We start from the raw sequence: 8,611 nt of genomic DNA, 5'->3' as shown, positions 1-8,611 counted from the left end.
AGGCAAGTCTGGGCAAGGCTCGCCCAGGGCAGAGCAGCCTCACGCCAGCAACTCTGCCAGATCAGGCCTCTAAGCAGAGCTGGAGCTCTGCCGTACTGGAGGCTCACTGGGCTCCGCCCAAGGAGTGAGTGCAGACGCACGCAGCTGGGCTGCCTCCTCTTCTCCCGAGGAGGCTCGCTTCCTGCATGCTGTGCACTAGGCTTCCAGGCGGGGGCGCCCCGCGCCCCCTACAGGTCTTGGCTCAGGGGCTGCTTCCCTGGAGCTGGGGCTGCCGGCGGCAGCCCAGACACGCAGGGGCAGGCCCCACCCCCTGCACACGTCTCTGCCGGGGAGCAGAGCGCTAGGGACATGACGTCTGTCAGGCACCTTCTGGGCGCCCACGGAGTCAGCCTCCAGGAGTGTGGGGCTGCAGACCACAGCCAGGGGACCTGGGAGCCTTGTGCTCTCCGTGGGTTGCTGAGTCTGGGCGGCCAAGCAACCGCTGGAGGAGCCCTGCACTTGCCCTCCCCTCCCCTCTACGAGAGGCCTCACTGCTGGAGGGCTTGGCAGTGTGCAAGCTACTGGCTCCTAAGCCTTCCCCAAGGACGCCCGGGGCCTAGATGCAAAGGCAAGGCAGGAGTGGAGCTGAGGCCAGGAAGGCGCCAGTGGCCTCTCCCAGCATCGCACAGCCTGCTCCTTCCCGGGCAGCAAGCCTAGCAGCGAGGCAAGCCTGGGCAAGTCTCGCCCAGGGCAGAGCAGCCTCGCGCAAGGCACTTGACTAGATCCGGCCTCTGAGCAGAGCTGGAGCTCTGCCGTCCTGGAGGCACACTCGGCTCGGCCCAAGCAGGGATTGCAGCTGCACGCGGCTTGGCTCCCTCGACTCTTCCCAAGGAGGCTCGCTTCCAAGCGGACCGTGCACTTGGCTTCCAGGCAGGGACGCCCCGCGCCTCCTGCAGGTCTTGGCACAGGGGCTGCTTCCCCTGAGCGGAGGCTGTGGGCGGCAGCCCAGACACGCAGGGGCAGGCCCCAACCACCTGCACACGTCTCTGCTGGTGGGGAGAGCACTAGGGAAATGACGTCTGTCAGGCACCTTCTGGGCGCTCACGGAGTCAGCCTCCGGGTGTGTGGGGCTGCAGACCACAGCCAGGGGCCCTGGGAAGCCTGGTGCTCTCCGTGCTGTGCTGAGTCTGGGCGGCCAAGCGACCGCTGGAGGAGCCCTGCACTTGCCATTCCCTTCCCTATGACAGAGCTCTCACGGCTGGAGGGCTTGGCAGCGTGCACCCCACCGGCCCCTAAGCCCTCCGCAAGGACGCCTGGGGACTAGGTGCAAAGGCAAGGCAGGAGTGGAGCTGAGGCCAGGAAGGCGCCAGGAGCGTCTGCCTGTCTGGCGCAGCCTGCTCCTTCCCGGGCAGGAAGCCTAGCAGCGAGGCAAGTCTGGGCAAGGCTCGCCCAGGGCAGAGCAGCCTCACGCCAGCAACTCTGCCAGATCGGGCCTCTGAGCAGAGCTGGAGCTCTGCCGTACTGGAGGCTCACTGGGCTCCGCCCAAGGAGTGAGTGCAGACGCACGCAGCTGGGCTGCCTCCTCTTCTCCCGAGGAGGCTCGCTTCCCGCATGCTGTGCACTAGGCTTCCAGGCGGGGGCGCCCCGCGCCCCCTACAGGTCTTGGCTCAGGGGCTGCTTCCCTGGAGCTGGGGCTGCCGGCGGGAGCCCAGACACGCAGGGGCAGGCCCCACCCCCTGCACACGTCTCTGCTGGGGAGCAGAGCGCTAGGGACATGACGTCTGTCAGGCACCTTCTGGGCGCCCACGGAGTCAGCCTCCGGGAGTGTGGGGCTGCAGACCACAGCCAGGGGACCTGGGAGCCTTGTGCTCCCCGTGCGGCGCTGAGTCTGGGCGGCCAAGCAACCGCTGGTGGAGCCCTGCACTTGCCCTCCCCTCCCCTCTACGAGAGGCCTCACTGCTGGAGGGCTTGGCAGTGTGCAAGCCACCGGCTCCTAAGCCTTCCCCAAGGACGCCCGGGGCCTAGATGCAAAGGCAAGGCAGGAGTGGAGCTGAGGCCAGGAAGGCGCCAGTGGCCTCTCCCAGCATCGCACAGCCTGCTCCTTCCCGGGCAGCAAGCCTAGCAGCGAGGCAAGCCTGGGCAAGTCTCGCCCAGGGCAGAGCAGCCTCGCGCAAGGCACTTGACTAGATCCGGCCTCTGAGCAGAGCTGGAGCTCTGCCGTCCTGGAGGCACACTCGGCTCGGCCCAAGCAGGGATTGCAGCTGCACGCGGCTTGGCTCCCTCGACTCTTCCCAAGGAGGCTCGCTTCCAAGCGGACCGTGCACTTGGCTTCCAGGCAGGGACGCCCCGCGCCTCCTGCAGGTCTTGGCACAGGGGCTGCTTCCCCTGAGCGGAGGCTGTGGGCGGCAGCCCAGACACGCAGGGGCAGGCCCCAACCACCTGCACACGTCTCTGCTGGTGGGGAGAGCACTAGGGAAATGACGTCTGTCAGGCACCTTCTGGGCGCTCACGGAGTCAGCCTCCGGGTGTGTGGGGCTGCAGACCACAGCCAGGGGCCCTGGGAAGCCTGGTGCTCTCCGTGCTGTGCTGAGTCTGGGCGGCCAAGCGACCGCTGGAGGAGCCCTGCACTTGCCATTCCCTACCCTATGACAGAGCTCTCACGGCTGGAGGGCTTGGCAGCGTGCACCCCACCGGCCCCTAAGCCCTCCGCAAGGACGCCTGGGGTCTAGGAGCAAAGGCAAGGCAGGAGTGGAGCTGAGGCCAGGAAGGCGCCAGGAGCGTCTGCCTGTCTGGCGCAGCCTGCTCCTTCCCGGGCAGGAAGCCTAGCAGCGAGGCAAGTCTGGGCAAGGCTCGCCCAGGGCAGAGCAGCCTCACGCCAGCAACTCTGCCAGATCAGGCCTCTAAGCAGAGCTGGAGCTCTGCCGTACTGGAGGCTCACTGGGCTCCGCCCAAGGAGTGAGTGCAGACGCACGCAGCTGGGCTGCCTCCTCTTCTCCCGAGGAGGCTCGCTTCCTGCATGCTGTGCACTAGGCTTCCAGGCGGGGGCGCCCCGCGCCCCCTACAGGTCTTGGCTCAGGGGCTGCTTCCCTGGAGCTGGGGCTGCCGGCGGCAGCCCAGACACGCAGGGGCAGGCCCCACCCCCTGCACACGTCTCTGCCGGGGAGCAGAGCGCTAGGGACATGACGTCTGTCAGGCACCTTCTGGGCGCCCACGGAGTCAGCCTCCGGGAGTGTGGGGCTGCAGACCACAGCCAGGGGACCTGGGAGCCTTGTGCTCTCCGTGGGTTGCTGAGTCTGGGCGGCCAAGCAACCGCTGGAGGAGCCCTGCACTTGCCCTCCCCTCCCCTCTACGAGAGGCCTCACTGCTGGAGGGCTTGGCAGTGTGCAAGCTACTGGCTCCTAAGCCTTCCCCAAGGACGCCCGGGGCCTAGATGCAAAGGCAAGGCAGGAGTGGAGCTGAGGCCAGGAAGGCGCCAGTGGCCTCTCCCAGCATCGCACAGCCTGCTCCTTCCCGGGCAGCAAGCCTAGCAGCGAGGCAAGCCTGGGCAAGTCTCGCCCAGGGCAGAGCAGCCTCGCGCAAGGCACTTGACTATATCCGGCCTCTGAGCAGAGCTGGAGCTCTGCCGTCCTGGAGGCACACTCGGCTCGGCCCAAGCAGGGATTGCAGCTGCACGCGGCTTGGCTCCCTCGACTCTTCCCAAGGAGGCTCGCTTCCAAGCGGACCGTGCACTTGGCTTCCAGGCAGGGACGCCCCGCGCCTCCTGCAGGTCTTGGCACAGGGGCTGCTTCCCCTGAGCGGAGGCTGTGGGCGGCAGCCCAGACACGCAGGGGCAGGCCCCAACCACCTGCACACGTCTCTGCTGGTGGGGAGAGCACTAGGGAAATGACGTCTGTCAGGCACCTTCTGGGCGCTCACGGAGTCAGCCTCCGGGTGTGTGGGGCTGCAGACCACAGCCAGGGGCCCTGGGAAGCCTGGTGCTCTCCGTGCTGTGCTGAGTCTGGGCGGCCAAGCGACCGCTAGAGGAGCCCTGCACTTGCCATTCCCTTCCCTATGACAGAGCTCTCACGGCTGGAGGGCTTGGCAGCGTGCACCCCACCGGCCCCTAAGCCCTCCGCAAGGACGCCTGGGGACTAGGTGCAAAGGCAAGGCAGGAGTGGAGCTGAGGCCAGGAAGGCGCCAGGAGCGTCTGCCTGTCTGGCGCAGCCTGCTCCTTCCCGGGCAGGAAGCCTAGCAGCGAGGCAAGTCTGGGCAAGGCTCGCCCAGGGCAGAGCAGCCTCACGCCAGCAACTCTGCCAGATCGGGCCTCTGAGCAGAGCTGGAGCTCTGCCGTACTGGAGGCTCACTGGGCTCCGCCCAAGGAGTGAGTGCAGACGCACGCAGCTGGGCTGCCTCCTCTTCTCCCGAGGAGGCTCGCTTCCCGCATGCTGTGCACTAGGCTTCCAGGCGGGGGCGCCCCGCGCCCCCTACAGGTCTTGGCTCAGGGGCTGCTTCCCTGGAGCTGGGGCTGCCGGCGGGAGCCCAGACACGCAGGGGCAGGCCCCACCACCTGCACACGTCTCTGCTGGGGAGCAGAGCGCTAGGGACATGACGTCTGTCAGGCACCTTCTGGGCGCCCACGGAGTCAGCCTCCGGGAGTGTGGGGCTGCAGACCACAGCCAGGGGACCTGGGAGCCTTGTGCTCCCCGTGCGGCGCTGAGTCTGGGCGGCCAAGCAACCGCTGGTGGAGCCCTGCACTTGCCCTCCCCTCCCCTCTACGAGAGGCCTCACTGCTGGAGGGCTTGGCAGTGTGCAAGCCACCGGCTCCTAAGCCTTCCCCAAGGACGCCCGGGGCCTAGATGCAAAGGCAAGGCAGGAGTGGAGCTGAGGCCAGGAAGGCGCCAGTGGCCTCTCCCAGCATCGCACAGCCTGCTCCTTCCCGGGCAGCAAGCCTAGCAGCGAGGCAAGCCTGGGCAAGTCTCGCCCAGGGCAGAGCAGCCTCGCGCAAGGCACTTGACTAGATCCGGCCTCTGAGCAGAGCTGGAGCTCTGCCGTCCTGGAGGCACACTCGGCTCGGCCCAAGCAGGGATTGCAGCTGCACGCGGCTTGGCTCCCTCGACTCTTCCCAAGGAGGCTCGCTTCCAAGCGGACTGTGCACTTGGCTTCCAGGCAGGGACGCCCCGCGCCTCCTGCAGGTCTTGGCACAGGGGCTGCTTCCCCTGAGCGGAGGCTGTGGGCGGCAGCCCAGACACGCAGGGGCAGGCCCCATCCACCTGCACACGTCTCTGCTGGTGGGGAGAGCACTAGGGAAATGACGTCTGTCAGGCACCTTCTGGGCGCTCACGGAGTCAGCCTCCGGGTGTGTGGGGCTGCAGACCACAGCCAGGGGCCCTGGGAAGCCTGGTGCTCTCCGTGCTGTGCTGAGTCTGGGCGGCCAAGCGACCGCTGGAGGAGCCCTGCACTTGCCATTCCCTACCCTATGACAGAGCTCTCACGGCTGGAGGGCTTGGCAGCGTGCACCCCACCGGCCCCTAAGCCCTCCGCAAGGACGCCTGGGGTCTAGGAGCAAAGGCAAGGCAGGAGTGGAGCTGAGGCCAGGAAGGCGCCAGGAGCGTCTGCCTGTCTGGCGCAGCCTGCTCCTTCCCGGGCAGGAAGCCTAGCAGCGAGGCAAGTCTGGGCAAGGCTCGCCCAGGGCAGAGCAGCCTCACGCCAGCAACTCTGCCAGATCAGGCCTCTAAGCAGAGCTGGAGCTCTGCCGTACTGGAGGCTCACTGGGCTCCGCCCAAGGAGTGAGTGCAGACGCACGCAGCTGGGCTGCCTCCTCTTCTCCCGAGGAGGCTCGCTTCCTGCATGCTGTGCACTAGGCTTCCAGGCGGGGGCGCCCCGCGCCCCCTACAGGTCTTGGCTCAGGGGCTGCTTCCCTGGAGCTGGGGCTGCCGGCGGCAGCCCAGACACGCAGGGGCAGGCCCCACCCCCTGCACACGTCTCTGCCGGGGAGCAGAGCGCTAGGGACATGACGTCTGTCAGGCACCTTCTGGGCGCCCACGGAGTCAGCCTCCAGGAGTGTGGGGCTGCAGACCACAGCCAGGGGACCTGGGAGCCTTGTGCTCTCCGTGGGTTGCTGAGTCTGGGCGGCCAAGCAACCGCTGGAGGAGCCCTGCACTTGCCCTCCCCTCCCCTCTACGAGAGGCCTCACTGCTGGAGGGCTTGGCAGTGTGCAAGCTACTGGCTCCTAAGCCTTCCCCAAGGACGCCCGGGGCCTAGATGCAAAGGCAAGGCAGGAGTGGAGCTGAGGCCAGGAAGGCGCCAGTGGCCTCTCCCAGCATCGCACAGCCTGCTCCTTCCCGGGCAGCAAGCCTAGCAGCGAGGCAAGCCTGGGCAAGTCTCGCCCAGGGCAGAGCAGCCTCGCGCAAGGCACTTGACTAGATCCGGCCTCTGAGCAGAGCTGGAGCTCTGCCGTCCTGGAGGCACACTCGGCTCGGCCCAAGCAGGGATTGCAGCTGCACGCGGCTTGGCTCCCTCGACTCTTCCCAAGGAGGCTCGCTTCCAAGCGGACCGTGCACTTCGCTTCCAGGCAGGGACGCCCCGCGCCTCCTGCAGGTCTTGGCACAGGGGCTGCTTCCCCTGAGCGGAGGCTGTGGGCGGCAGCCCAGACACGCAGGGGCAGGCCCCAACCACCTGCACACGTCTCTGCTGGTGGGGAGAGCACTAGGGAAATGACGTCTGTCAGGCACCTTCTGGGCGCTCACGGAGTCAGCCTCCGGGTGTGTGGGGCTGCAGACCACAGCCAGGGGCCCTGGGAAGCCTGGTGCTCTCCGTGCTGTGCTGAGTCTGGGCGGCCAAGCGACCGCTAGAGGAGCCCTGCACTTGCCATTCCCTTCCCTATGACAGAGCTCTCACGGCTGGAGGGCTTGGCAGCGTGCACCCCACCGGCCCCTAAGCCCTCCGCAAGGACGCCTGGGGACTAGGTGCAAAGGCAAGGCAGGAGTGGAGCTGAGGCCAGGAAGGCGCCAGGAGCGTCTGCCTGTCTGGCCCAGCCTGCTCCTTCCCGGGCAGGAAGCCTAGCAGCGAGGCAAGTCTGGGCAAGGCTCGCCCAGGGCAGAGCAGCCTCACGCCAGCAACTCTGCCAGATCGGGCCTCTGAGCAGAGCTGGAGCTCTGCCGTACTGGAGGCTCACTGGGCTCCGCCCAAGGAGTGAGTGCAGACGCACGCAGCTGGGCTGCCTCCTCTTCTCCCGAGGAGGCTCGCTTCCCGCATGCTGTGCACTAGGCTTCCAGGCGGGGGCGCCCCGCGCCCCCTACAGGTCTTGGCTCAGGGGCTGCTTCCCTGGAGCTGGGGCTGCCGGCGGGAGCCCAGACACGCAGGGGCAGGCCCCACCACCTGCACACGTCTCTGCTGGGGAGCAGAGCGCTAGGGACATGACGTCTGTCAGGCACCTTCTGGGCGCCCACGGAGTCAGCCTCCGGGAGTGTGGGGCTGCAGACCACAGCCAGGGGACCTGGGAGCCTTGTGCTCCCCGTGCGGCGCTGAGTCTGGGCGGCCAAGCAACCGCTGGTGGAGCCCTGCACTTGCCCTCCCCTCCCCTCTACGAGAGGCCTCACTGCTGGAGGGCTTGGCAGTGTGCAAGCCACCGGCTCCTAAGCCTTCCCCAAGGACGCCCGGGGCCTAGATGCAAAGGCAAGGCAGGAGTGGAGCTGAGGCCAGGAAGGCGCCAGTGGCCTCTCCCAGCATCGCACAGCCTGCTCCTTCCCGGGCAGCAAGCCTAGCAGCGAGGCAAGCCTGGGCAAGTCTCGCCCAGGGCAGAGCAGCCTCGCGCAAGGCACTTGACTAGATCCGGCCTCTGAGCAGAGCTGGAGCTCTGCCGTCCTGGAGGCACACTCGGCTCGGCCCAAGCAGGGATTGCAGCTGCACGCGGCTTGGCTCCCTCGACTCTTCCCAAGGAGGCTCGCTTCCAAGCGGACCGTGCACTTGGCTTCCAGGCAGGGACGCCCCGCGCCTCCTGCAGGTCTTGGCACAGGGGCTGCTTCCCCTGAGCGGAGGCTGTGGGCGGCAGCCCAGACACGCAGGGGCAGGCCCCAACCACCTGCACACGTCTCTGCTGGTGGGGAGAGCACTAGGGAAATGACGTCTGTCAGGCACCTTCTGGGCGCTCACGGAGTCAGCCTCCGGGTGTGTGGGGCTGCAGACCACAGCCAGGGGCCCTGGGAAGCCTGGTGCTCTCCGTGCTGTGCTGAGTCTGGGCGGCCAAGCGACCGCTGGAGGAGCCCTGCACTTGCCATTCCCTACCCTATGACAGAGCTCTCACGGCTGGAGGGCTTGGCAGCGTGCACCCCACCGGCCCCTAAGCCCTCCGCAAGGACGCCTGGGGTCTAGGAGCAAAGGCAAGGCAGGAGTGGAGCTGAGGCCAGGAAGGCGCCAGGAGCGTCTGCCTGTCTGGCGCAGCCTGCTCCTTCCCGGGCAGGAAGCCTAGCAGCGAGGCAAGTCTGGGCAAGGCTCGCCCAGGGCAGAGCAGCCTCACGCCAGCAACTCTGCCAGATCAGGCCTCTAAGCAGAGCTGGAGCTCTGCCGTACTGGAGGCTCACTGGGCTCCGCCCAAGGAGTGAGTGCAGACGCACGCAGCTGGGCTGCCTCCTCTTCTCCCGAGGAGGCTCGCTTC

The sequence above is a fragment of the Budorcas taxicolor genome, chromosome X, assembly GCF_023091745.1.
Source record: "Budorcas taxicolor isolate Tak-1 chromosome X, Takin1.1, whole genome shotgun sequence".
NCBI lineage: Eukaryota > Metazoa > Chordata > Mammalia > Artiodactyla > Bovidae > Budorcas > Budorcas taxicolor.
The sequence above is the reverse complement of the archived record's forward strand: the minus strand, read 5'-3'. Positions refer to the sequence as shown.